The sequence below is a fragment of the Camelus ferus genome, chromosome 2 (genome assembly GCF_009834535.1).
Source record: "Camelus ferus isolate YT-003-E chromosome 2, BCGSAC_Cfer_1.0, whole genome shotgun sequence".
NCBI classification, from domain to species: Eukaryota; Metazoa; Chordata; class Mammalia; order Artiodactyla; family Camelidae; genus Camelus; species Camelus ferus.
This window is the reverse complement of record NC_045697.1, coordinates 72,400,592-72,413,051: the sequence shown is the minus strand read 5'-3', so window position 1 is coordinate 72,413,051 and position 12,460 is coordinate 72,400,592. Positions and strand designations below refer to the sequence as shown.

Here is a 12,460-nt window from a genome sequence, read left to right as displayed (position 1 = left end):
GCGGCTCTTGGGGACCTGATTAAGATTGCTGTAAGTATAAGATGTTTAAGGGGACCCCATGCTAATTTCTCGAGCTCTTTCTCTATGTTTCTCCTGTCTCCCCTTTCTCTACAAAGATAACAAGTAGAGAGACAAAGAATAGATTGTGCAAGTTTATAGAGAGAATAAAACAGGTTTCATATGACACATACAGAGGTGAATGAGTTGGACTTCTCAACAGCAGCTCTGGAAGTGAAAGGATATTGGAGCAGTGCTTCAAAATTCTTAAGGAAAATTACTTCTAACTTAGAATTGTGTACAAGCCAAGCTATCAATCAAACATAAGGCTAGAATAAAGTTATTTTCAAACCTAAAAGTTCTCAAATTTACAGTTCATCCTTTCTCAAGAAGCTAATAGAGGATGTGTCCCCTACAATGAGGATTAGACCAAGAAGTAGGACATGTGATCAAGGAAATCAGAAACCTAAAGTAAGAGAGCGGTAAAAGGGATTGCAGACAGATAGACTGGATCAGTAAGATAAAATTAATGGAATGCCTAATACATTTGAACAAAGTGAGAGGAGACTTACCCTCCTGGGTTCAAATTAATGATTTAAGTTTGGGGTTAAATTAATGATTATTACATGAGAAATGAAGCAAATTTTTTAAGAGGATTTTTATTACATCTTTCAGTTTATTTATTCAAACATTTTTAAGGGATAAACAAAGCTTTTTTAAAAGAGTATTTTTATTTTGGTGCTTGGCATTATGTTATACTTCCCCTTTGTTTATAAGGAACCATGTTTTAACTGCCTTGCCTTACCCACAACGTTAAGAGGAAATGCAACAAACTGGAAATAAAAGCAAAACTAGAGAAAAAAATTGGTATCTGTAAATTAATAACAAATGGTAAAACTATTTAAAAATAATCTTCGATAATACTTTGTGGTGCTGAAAACAAGCAGTATATAGAATTGCCTAATAGAAAATTCCTAGAGACTTTCTAAGGTATAATTTTCTTAGGTATTAACAAATCTGTTCAAACTAATTTACTTTGATAACTTAGTACTACTCATTTTATGCCTAGCATAGCAACGATCTGCCTGATATTTGACTTCTAGCCTCCAACTCTAAAATATCCTATACAAGGCTTTAAAAACAGTTGTTCTAAATGAAGGGTGTTTTTTTGTTTTTGTTTTTGTTTTTTGACAGACTTTATTTTTTAGAGCAGTTCTAGGTTTACAGAAAAATTGGGCAGGAAATATAGAGTTCCCATATGTTACTGTATACACACATATATACACTCAGTTTCTCCTATTATTAACATCTTGCATTAGTGTGGCACACTTGTTACAGTTGATAAACCAACATTGATTCATTACTATTAACTGAAGTCCATAGTTTACATTAGGGTTTACTCCTTCTGTTGTACAGTTCTGTAGGTTTTGACAAACACATAATGTCATGTGTCCAGTGTTATAGTGTCGTACAGAATAGTTTCACGGCCCTAAAAATGCCCTGTGTTCTACCTGTTCACCCCTACTCCCCTCCCACCCCCACCCCAAACCCCTGGCAAAAACTGATCTTTGTATTATCTCTATAATTTGGCCTTTTAAATGAATTTTCTACTGTCCTTTAAAACCTCTGTCTCTGGAATAGATCCATATATGTTAAAAAAGCAAGTTGTGGAAAATATGTATAGTATCCTATTATAAATTTTTAAAACTATACACATACACACATTTGATTGTGCATAGGAAATTTCTGGAAGGGGACACAGAAAAATGACTAATTCTGTGGAAAGGAGTATGGGGAAGAGTTAATGAGGTCTTTTACTTTCTGCTTTCATTTTATTTGAATTTCTTACCATGTACGATATTATTTTATAATTTAAAATACTTTAATTGTAAAGCTAAAATCTCTGGATGAAGATTTTTTCCCAGATATGAAAGCACTGGAACAACAAAGGAAAGACCCTAGAAATTTTAAAATTATTTGGTTAGATATTTAGTTGTTTGTATGTTTTTGTCTCTGTTCCCCATGCCATTTCCCATGACTAGAAAAGTTCACAAAGATTTTTATCTGTCTTGTTCACTGATGAATCCTTAGTGCCTGGCACTTGGTAGGTGCTCAGTAAAAATTTGTTTAATGAATAATTGAATTTTTTAAAATATTAACTTGTTTTTTTTAATTAAATATCTGCTCCTATAATTCTGCTTCAGTTGGCATATGTTGTTTTACTTTGTTGTGTTATATAGTGATTATACTCCTCAGCTGTCTAGGTATTTTGGTCCACAAGCTCATACTCTCTACCGCTCTTTCTGGTAATGGATGTGGAGGATGAGCAAAAGGGCAGACCCTAGTTCCCTTCCCACAAATTTAAGGAACAGAGAGCAGAGGACTCCAGGCACCACAGAAGAGTTTAGTGCTCTCTGTTGGCTCCTGTTTCACTGGACAACTCATCTAGCAAGAATTTGCCTTGAAACTCATAATCCAGCAGCAGAAGTCTGTTGTAATCCACCGAAATCCTGGAGGTTTGGGGAAGGAGTGGTGAAGTGAAGGTCCACTGCTCTAGAGTATCTGGTCAGCCCGCACCATTTTTTTTTAATCAGCAACTCACTTTAACAGACCCTTTATATTATCCTACACTAGGAAGCCTGATCTATTGCTGATGATTTCTGTAGTCATCAGTTGTCTGGCACTGATTGTCCCAAAGTAGGCCGTTTGGTGGGGGAGCAGCAGGAACAATACTGAACAACTTACTCTGACCCTAACAAGGGTTTCCTTACAGTTTTTGATTTTACTTCTCCAGCCCTTGCTTCCTGTTTCTGTACTTAGCCAGGGTTAATTTGGAGAGTGGAAGCCAACAGCCCTTGATCTCTGTTTCCTCAGGAACCATACATAAGAAAACCACTGTAAAAACACAGATAGGTTAAAAGTAAAAGAATGGACAGAGATTTTATTATGCTAATACTAATCAAAAGAAAACTACAGTTGCTATATTCAGGCAAAACAGACTTCAGAACAAGGAAAATTATCAGGGATAGAAAGGGGCATTACATAACGACAAAGAGGTCAATTTGCCGAAAAGATGTAACAACCTTTAATGTGTGTAGGTCTAACAACAGACCATTAAGGCAGCAAAGACAAAAATGGATAGAACTGCAAGGAGAAACAGGCAAATCCACTATTTTAGCTGGAGGCTTAATCAGCCCTCTTTCAGTAATTGATAGATCTAGCAGACAGAAAATCAGTGAGGATATAGTTAAATTCTGTAGTACCGTCAATCAACTGGATCTAATTGACATTTACAGAATACTTCACCCAAGAACAGCAGAATACACATTCTGCTCAAAAAAGGTAGGCATTTGTCAGTATAAGAAATAAAACTTGTATGCAAAAACTTTAACGTAAAGTTAATAGATATACAATAAATTTTTTAAAATATTTACAATGAGGTTTAACATCTACAATATTAAAAGAGCTCTTAGAAATTCATGTCAAGGGAACAAGCAATTCAACAGAAAAGTGGGTGGGCTGGGAATATGAATTCAGCAAAGTGTAAATCCAAATGTGAAAAGATGCTCAAAATCAGAAGAAATCAGGCAAATGCAAATTAAAATAATGAACTGCCAATTAGGCCTACCTAACAGATTGGCACACCATTTTTTTTATTCAACTCATGTTTAAGCGCCTATTGTGTGACAGACACTGAGCTGAGCACACATCTAATTTAGTACTCACCAGAGCATTGTGAAGCAGATCTTATCCCGGTTTTACAATTGAAGAAAGGATCAAATAAGTAAACTGACTTGTCAAAAGTCACATAAAGGAAACTGGGGAATTCACTCCACTGGAACTGTTTTTCATTTTCTTCCCTTTTTGAGGAGTCATTCATTCAGATGGTATGTGTGGGTGTGCATCTAGATAGATAGATAGGTATTTATGTTTTGAGTTAGTGTCCCCCACATATCTCCCTTCCACCCACTTCCCATGCCAATGCCACCCATCTCACAACTATTCTTATTAGTTTCTCATGTATCTTCCCAGAGCTTTTCTATATAAACACAAGTTTATTTCATTCTCCTTTTTTTAAAGCAAAGGTTATCATAATATGCACTATGTTCCACAACTCAACTTAGAGTTCTGTAAGTAGCTCTGTAATGAGAGTCCTTATCCTTCAACAGCTTCATAGTATTCCACTACAAAAATGCCAGAAATTATTTTACGAGCTCTTATGATGGACATTTGCATTGTTTTCAGTCTTTTGCTTTTAAAAACAATGTGGTAATGAATAATACTGTGTATAATTTTGTCTCACACTTACAAGATTTCTCAGAAAGAAGATTGCTAGGTCAAGAGGGATGTGTGATGTGTGATTTGGACAGATAATGCCAAATTTGCCTCTGTAAGTGTTATATAAACAAGTAAGAGTGCCCCCCACAACATGTCATTAGAGTACGTTATCAAAACTTTTGGATTTGGGACTAAGTGAAAATTTTTAATCTTAGTATAGTTTTATTGTGCATTTCTCCTATTCTAAGTGAAGTGAAACATCTTTTCAGATTGGGCAAAATGTTAAATAACCAATAACACCTACTGCTGGTAGGGATCCAAGTAAAAGGGTATTAAACATTGCTGGTTTAAATGTGAACTTTTTCAACCTATTTGCAAAACAGTCTGGCAACCTGTGTTAAAATTTTTTAAACTACAGATATGATTTGTCTTAGCTGTATCATTCTTGGGAATCTGTCTTACAGAAATAAAATACATAAGGATCTATCTATAAGAGTATTCATTGCAGCATCATCCATAGTAGCAAAAAACAAGTAACAAAGTATAAGCTCATTAATAGGAAAATGGCTGAGTGGATTACAGTTTATGCATCCTATCAAAAGGAATAAAATAAAACAATATGAGTTGAATTGTGATTTCCACTAGATACTATGCTAATGAGAAAAAACAAGATAAAGAAAAGTGTGTATAATATGATCCCAGTCTATAAAACATCATCATCAACACACATAAATGTTTGCATATTTGTGTGTGCATGTTTACACTGAAAATATTTTTATTTGTAAATATATAAACACATGTGTATTTGTATATAATTATATGGAGGAAATAATGGAAAATAAATATTACTTGGGATATAGGTTTGGTTGCTTTAAGGGCAAAATAATAATGACTTAAACAAAATGGAAGTTTATTTTTTTCTCTTCTGAAACAGTCCAGGAATAATCAGTTCAAGACTGACAGCGCAGCCTCAGGTGTTCGGGGCCCAGGCTCCTTCTGGCTGGTTAATCTGCTGCACTCAATATGTGGCTTCTGTTTCATGGCCCAAGATGGCTGTTCCAGCTCCTGATACATCTGGGAATGGGAAATGGAAAAGCAGCATACCTCTTCTTTTTAAGGGCATGTCACAGAAGTTTTAGCCATCATTTCCACTTACAGTCCATGGACCAAAATGTAGTCACGTCGCTGCAGCTCCAGTGGTGGCTCGGAAGTATAGTCCTTGCCTGTGTAACACTGTACCAAGCTAAAAACTTGGGAGTTCTGGTAATAAAGGAAGAATAGAGAAAGGAGCAATAGCAACAATAGCAGCCTCTGGCACAGCAGACTAGATTAACAGGTGAGCTAGGTAACGAAGGAAAGGGGGCATCTTCCCCCCACAGTTATCTGTTCCTGCATTACAAATCCACCACAACATTTAATGGCTTACAACAATAATGATTTATTATTTCTCACCATGCTGTTTTGGCTAGAACGTTTTCTGCTGTTTTTCTCTGGATTCATTCACATAGCCCCCTTCACATGGTCTTTCATCCCAGTCTTACGCAGCATAGTGGCCCAGTGTCCCAAAAGGGGAAAAAAGAAGCTGCAAAGCCTCTCTAAATCTCTTCCAGAGAAGTTGCCCAAAGTCACTTCTACTGCATTCTGTGGCCGGATAAGTTGCAAGGCTAGCCTAGATTTAAGATGTGGGGAAATAAACTATCTTTTGATAAACTGGCAAAGGCACATTGCAAAGAGGCATAAAGAAAGGAGGCATGATTCATTGGGATCAAATATTACAGCAATCTAACGTGTAATATTTACACTTACATGTAATATGTATGTCAATTTTTATATTTGTCCATACATTCAAAGAAATATAAGTAAAAATAATTAAACAAGTTCATGGTGAGCAGATACAAATATGACCATGTCACTCTCTTCCTTATTATTGCCTTACAGAATAAAACCCATGTCCTTTAGCCCATACTATTTCTACTATATTACATTATCTCCCAAGATATATAATAAAAATCAGGCAGGAAGATAAATCATTTCTAGCTGAAGTAGTTGGGCTTCACACAAGTTGTGGAATCTGAACTAGGCCTGGAAGGAAAAAGTACTTGAATTGATGGAAGGGGCAAGGAGGCATAAGCCAGTAGTTCCCAAACTTACTAGGACCACCCTTTAAAAAAATACAGCATACTGCAGAAATAAGTGAAGTTATTTATCATAAAGTAAAAGTTCCCCTGTATCTACCACCCAGGAAATAGAATATCACCTGTTACATGGAAATCCTCTGATGTGACCTCTCAGTAACTGCCCTGCCCCTCCTCTCTAAGTGAACCACTCTTACTAACTTCCACCATAGATTAGTTTTGGCTGATTTTGAATCTTACATGAATGAGATTAAATGTATATTTCACCATTATATTTGTGAGAGTCATCTGTGTTGTTTGTAAAGTAGTTTGTTCATATCCATTGCTATATTCCATTATAAGGATAAACTACATATTTATCCATTCTATTGTGGATATTTGGGTTATTTCTACTTTGGGGCTATTAACCAATAATGGGGCCACAAGCATTCTTTTATATGTCTTTTGCTGTACATGGGCAGACATTTCTATTGAGAGGTAGGATTAAATTTTGTAAAGAATGGCAGTTTTCCAAAGTTATTTATATCCTCACCAGCAGTAAAAGTTTCACGTTCTCCACACCCTGGGCAGCAGTTGGTATTGTCAGTCTGTTTAGTTTAGCCATTCTGATGGGTGTATAGTAGTATCTCATTTGGCATTAATTTGCATTTTCCCAATGACTATTGAGGTTGAGCATCATTTTATGTTATTTGCCACTTGGAGAGCCTCTTTTTTGAAGTGCTTGTTCAAGTCACTAACCCATATTTCTGTTGAGTTGTCAATCTTTTTCTTATTAAATTTTAGGACTTCTTAATACATTCTGGATACGAGTTCTTGGTCAAATATACCCCACAGTGGTGGAGACCGCATGATGGTATATAACCATCAGAGACAAGGTAGGCACAATTACCATAGTAAACCAAAGAAGACAGTGTTAACCAGAGTGTTTTGACCCACAGGGAGAAGTGATAATGGATGGCTAAATGATCATGAGGTCCCTAGAAATGAAAGAGATTAACCTATTAAGGTGCTGTTTGACATCTATATAGGTGGAAGAATTCTGTAATGTAAACCAACTTGTGTTGAATTTGAAGCATCCCATCCAGTTCACAGACTTGGTACTTCTTGATGATGGGGAGAGATTTGATCCCTTTGAGGAAGAACCCTGCAATGCAGCCACAGCAGTACAACCATGAATGAGTCCTAATCCAGTGGTTCCCAACCTTGTCTGCACATAAGAACACCTTAGAATTCTAATGCCCACCCCAAGCCAATTAACTCAACTTCTGGGACGATACCTAGGCATTTGTATTTTTTACTCCCCAGGTAACTCCAGTGAGCAAATTAGGGAATCAGTGCCTTAATTCTTCTCCAGTGGCCATTTATTGGTTAGAATAGGGGGCCTAAGAAAGTCAAATGACAGATGGAGTCTTGGGCTGAGTCTGGCTAACACTGAGCCCAGAGAGACCCATACTGAGGTTAGTTCTCCAGTCCCAGATGTATAGTAAGAATAAATATATTTTAATAGCTGAAGCAACCTTCATTTTGGTTTCCTGACCAATGAATGGAGTGAGTGTTACGGTAGGAAGGACTACTTGGAAGTTCAGAACTGCTTGTCTACCACTCCCTCCCAAGACAGTGAAAGAAATTAGCACCACCATGCTGGCATGATGATTCATATCCTATTCCCATTTTAATTCCCTATGTGGTCACCAGATGGGTCATAGAGATGGTAGTGTAAAAAACAGATGGATAGTGAAGAATGACAGTGGATTATTGCAAAGCTTAATCAGGTGCGGGGGGATGCCAGTTGTAGTTGTGGTATCCAAGTGTGGTATCTTCATTGGAAGAAATTAATATGGACTTTGACATGATATACAGGTATTGATCTGGAAATGTGCCTCGCCCCCACCCCTACCCCATTCCAATCAATAAAGAAAATCAGAAGCAGATTGCATTTAAACGGAAGGGACAACAGTAAATCCTAACTGTCTTGTCTCAAAGCTATGTCAACTTTACTGTTGTCTCTTATATGAAGGGACCTTGATTAGCTCACTGTGCCATAGGGTGTCACACTGGTCTATTATAGCAAAGAAATTATATTAAATGAACCTAGTGTACAAGGAGTAGCAAGCATTCTGCATATTTTGGTAAGACATATGCATGCCAGAAGATGCAAGATAAACCCTGCAAAACTTCCAGGACCTGCTGTAAGTTTCGAGAGCTGCAGTGGCCTAAGACACATTAGGATATCCTTTCAGGTAAGTGATGGGTCGTTGTGTTTTCTACCACTACCACAAAGGAAAAGGAGAAAATGTGTAACAGGCCTTTCTGGGTTCTGGAGGCAACAAAATATAGGTTAGAGCAGGTCACCCTGCACCCTGCTGTTTCCTGGGTAACTATAAGACTACTAGTTTTGAGTGGGGCCCAGAGCAAACTGTCTTGCCAGTTGGGCCTCATGATTGGGCAGATCCAGTGGTATTGGAAGTTCATGTGGTAGAGATGTTACATGAAACCTTGGATATGCTCCAGTAGGACAATTACAACATAGACCCTTTGGTTTTGGAATAAGGATGTGTCTTCCTCAGCAAACAGCATTTAATTTTGTTTCTTTGAACATTTTGTTTTCAAAAAAAAAAAAAAAACCATTTTGTCTTGTTTATTTGAAAAGCAGCTCCTGCTACCTGGTAGAGATGGAACACCTAACCATAGGACATCAAATGACCATGTGAATAATAAAACCGCCCATCGTGAACTGGTGTTATCCGGTTCGCCAAATCATACAGCTGGACGAGCACAGCAGCAGCCCATCCCTGTGAGACTGGGGACACGGCCACAAGTCAACCAGATGCAGGTGACTCAGACTCCTATAGCCCCTGCCCCTGAAGTCCTTCAGCACTTCTCCCCCAGCCCACATACGTTGGCTTCATAAGGAGTTCCCTCTGACCAGTTAACGGCAGAGAAAGAAGTGTGAGTCCTGTTCATTCACGAAAGGATGTGCAGTGGGCAGGCAATAGCTGGATGTGAGTGGTCATGACACACCCCACCACTCTTTAGTGGCCCTGACATGTAATAGTAAAGGGAAATCCTTCCATGGGGAAGAAGTTTAGGAGACGCAGCCTGAGGTAAGGGTATACACTGGTTCACTGTCAGTGCCTTATGAGTTGACAGGCTAGACAGGAACTTGGGGAGAACAAATTGGAAAACTGGTTCCATTTATGAGGCCAGCGGGGATACAACAACCTATAAATTGGGGTAGTGACCTAAAGAATGAAGTATATGCCTAAAATCAGTAATCAATATATACTACCACCTTCCCCAAAAGGTATGCAAAGTGGAGATGAGAGTAGTCCCTCTATTGTCAGTATGACTGATTTTGTAAAAAAAAAAAAAAAATACCGATGGCATGTTTTCCAAACTTGGTGAAAAGCATAAAGTTAACAAATCCACAAAGCTGAGTAAATCACAAGCAGGAAAATTATAATGAAAGTTACACCTATGTATGTTATAGTCAAACTGATAAAACTAAGAAAAACAACTTAAAAGCAGAGAAATTATACATTATACACAGGAGGGCAATTATATTAATTTTTTTAAATAAGCTTTTAAATGGAAACACAATAGACATATAGAAAAATGCACAAATATAATTGTTCAGCACAACTTGCCACAAAGTGAAGATAACTGTGTAATCACCACCCACATCAGTAACTTTGCCCCTGCTTAGTCATTACTCTTCTTCTTTCCTAAAGGTAATCACTATCCTGAATTCTAACACCAAAGATTAGATTTGACAATGGTTAACATGTATATGAATTGAATGTATAATGTATTCTTCTGGTGTCTGGCTTCCTTTATCATTGTTTGTGAGATCCATCCATGTTGTTACCTGGAGCAGTTGTTCATTCATTTACATTGCTGTATAGTATTCTACTTTGTGAATATGCCATATTTATTTATCCATTCTACTGCTGATAGATATTGGAGATGTTTCCCCTTTTTTTGGCTATTTTGAGGAGAGCTGCAATGAACATTTTTGTGTATGTCTTTTGGTGTACGTATGTATGCACTTGTGTTGGGTTATCTTATTATGCTTAATAACCCACTTGAAGAATTTTTTGGTCCCTGAAACTTTGGACTTAGTGGTTTTGGAGGTTTTAGTAATCAAGGGAGGAATGCTTCCTAGGAAACATGGTTTCAGTGAATTAGAAGTAGATACTGCTTGCTGGCAAGTTTGGGCTTTTTCTTTTTCTTTTTTTTTTTTTTTCTTTTTTTAAATTTTATTGAGTTATAGTCAGTTTACAATGTTGTGTGTATTTCCGGTGTAGAGCACAATTTTTCAGTCATACATGAATATACATATATTCATTTTCATATTCCTTTTCACTGTGAGCTACCATAAGATCTTGTATACATTTCCCTGTGCTATACAGTATAAACTTGTTTATCTATTCTATATATACCTGTCAGTATCTACCAATTTTGAACTAAATTTGGGCTTTTTCTATCAATAACCAACAGAAAGAGAAGGGGATCACTACTGGCAGGGGTGAAAGATCCTTTTAGACAGGGAGAAATTGGGGGTTGGGTAGGTACAGCCCAGTGGTAGAGTGCAGTACTTAGTATACATGAGGTCTTGGGTTCAATCCCCAAAACCTCCATTAAAAAATAATAAAATAAAATAAATGGGGAAATTGGATTGCTGCTACACAGTGAAGTAAATAGGACTATATATGGAATGTATGGTATTTACCAAGATGCTTATTAGTATTCTCTTGGCCAGTAAAAAAAAAAAAAAATAGGATAACTCAGAAAGGACTTCCAGTAGGATTCATCTTATAAGAATGAATATTTTGGTCACCCCATCTGGTAAAGAATTCGATTTTTGCTTAGGTGCAGGCGGAGTGAGAGAAAAACCTAGAATAGGTGATGAAAGAAAGCTTATGCTTATGAACTTTGTCCTCATGACCAGCTAAAACAGGTCTTATGAAACTATGATTATGTTTTGTTACTTGTTTCTTTTCTCCTCTACCATATATGAAGAATTCTGGGGTATGTATCTGTTTTTGGTTTCAGATGAGAGTATAACTGAATTGACACCACCCCATGATGACTTCGTAGCTGATGGGAGGAGACTGTATGGTGGAAAAGAGTGAGGTGAGCATATATATTCCCCCTGGCTCCCTACTGTAGAGGTTGCCTTGAACTGGATGTGTCCCTTGACCAAAGGTCATTGCCTCTCTCATGTGAACTCTTCACAATTCTTTTCCTTCCAGATTTTGGTTAACTGCTTCCTCTTCTTCTTCTTCCTCTTGGGGCTTAAGAGAGGTACAGTTCCCCTGCAGTTAGCCCTGGGTTACAAGGATACAAGGATAGTTACACACATTAGTAATTAGTCCCTCTGTAAGTAAACCTTCCTTAAATGATCCTGTTTGTTCTTTGTTTCCTGTTAGGACTCCTGACACATGACCTTTTTATCTCTTGTATTAATTCCTGCCTAAAATCTACTTGTATATTAGCATAGCCACAGTCTTTTTCTGTTAGTTTTTGTGTATCTTTTCACTTTAAACTTTTCTGCATTTTAATATTTAAGATTTGTCTCTTGAAAACAGGTTAAAGGTGTATCTTTATAAATCCAAGGTGATTTGTCTCTGTCTTTCAGTTGGGATAATCAGTTCATATTTAAGGTAATTACTAATATATAGGGCTCGAAAGCTGCCATCCTACTGTTTGTCTCACATGTTCTTCACTCTTTTTCCTCTAGTTTCTTTGGGATAAATCAGGCTTTTTTATTCCATATTTTACTTTTGATTGGCTTTTTAGTTACATATTCTTTTACTATTCTTTAATTAATTACTCTAGAAATTAGAATGTGCATCCTTCACATCTAAAAGTCCAGTGTACATTAGCACTGTATCCACTTCTTGGACAATGTGAACACCTTAGACTACTTCATTTATCCTTGCCTCTCAATTCATGTGTTGTTTTAAATCTGTGTAACACCATGATATATCAGCATTGCTTTGTAAAGTTTATATTCATTGATATTTACCCATATAGTTTTCCTTTTC

General features: G+C 37.0%; 1 long non-coding RNA gene across 4 annotated transcripts in view; it reads right to left on the bottom strand.

Moving 5' to 3' along the window:
- Positions 1-5,016: 5,016 nt before the first annotated feature.
- LOC106730371 overlaps positions 5,017-12,460 on the bottom strand; it is a 24,771-nt gene continuing 17,327 nt past the window's right edge. For 3 of the 4 annotated variants that reach the window (XR_004312800.1, XR_004312795.1, XR_004312798.1), the window contains one exon: positions 5,017-5,535. This is a non-coding gene — a long non-coding RNA (uncharacterized LOC106730371). The remainder of the gene's footprint in view (positions 5,536-12,460) is intronic. The other variant, XR_001366828.2, reaches the window with a different exon arrangement.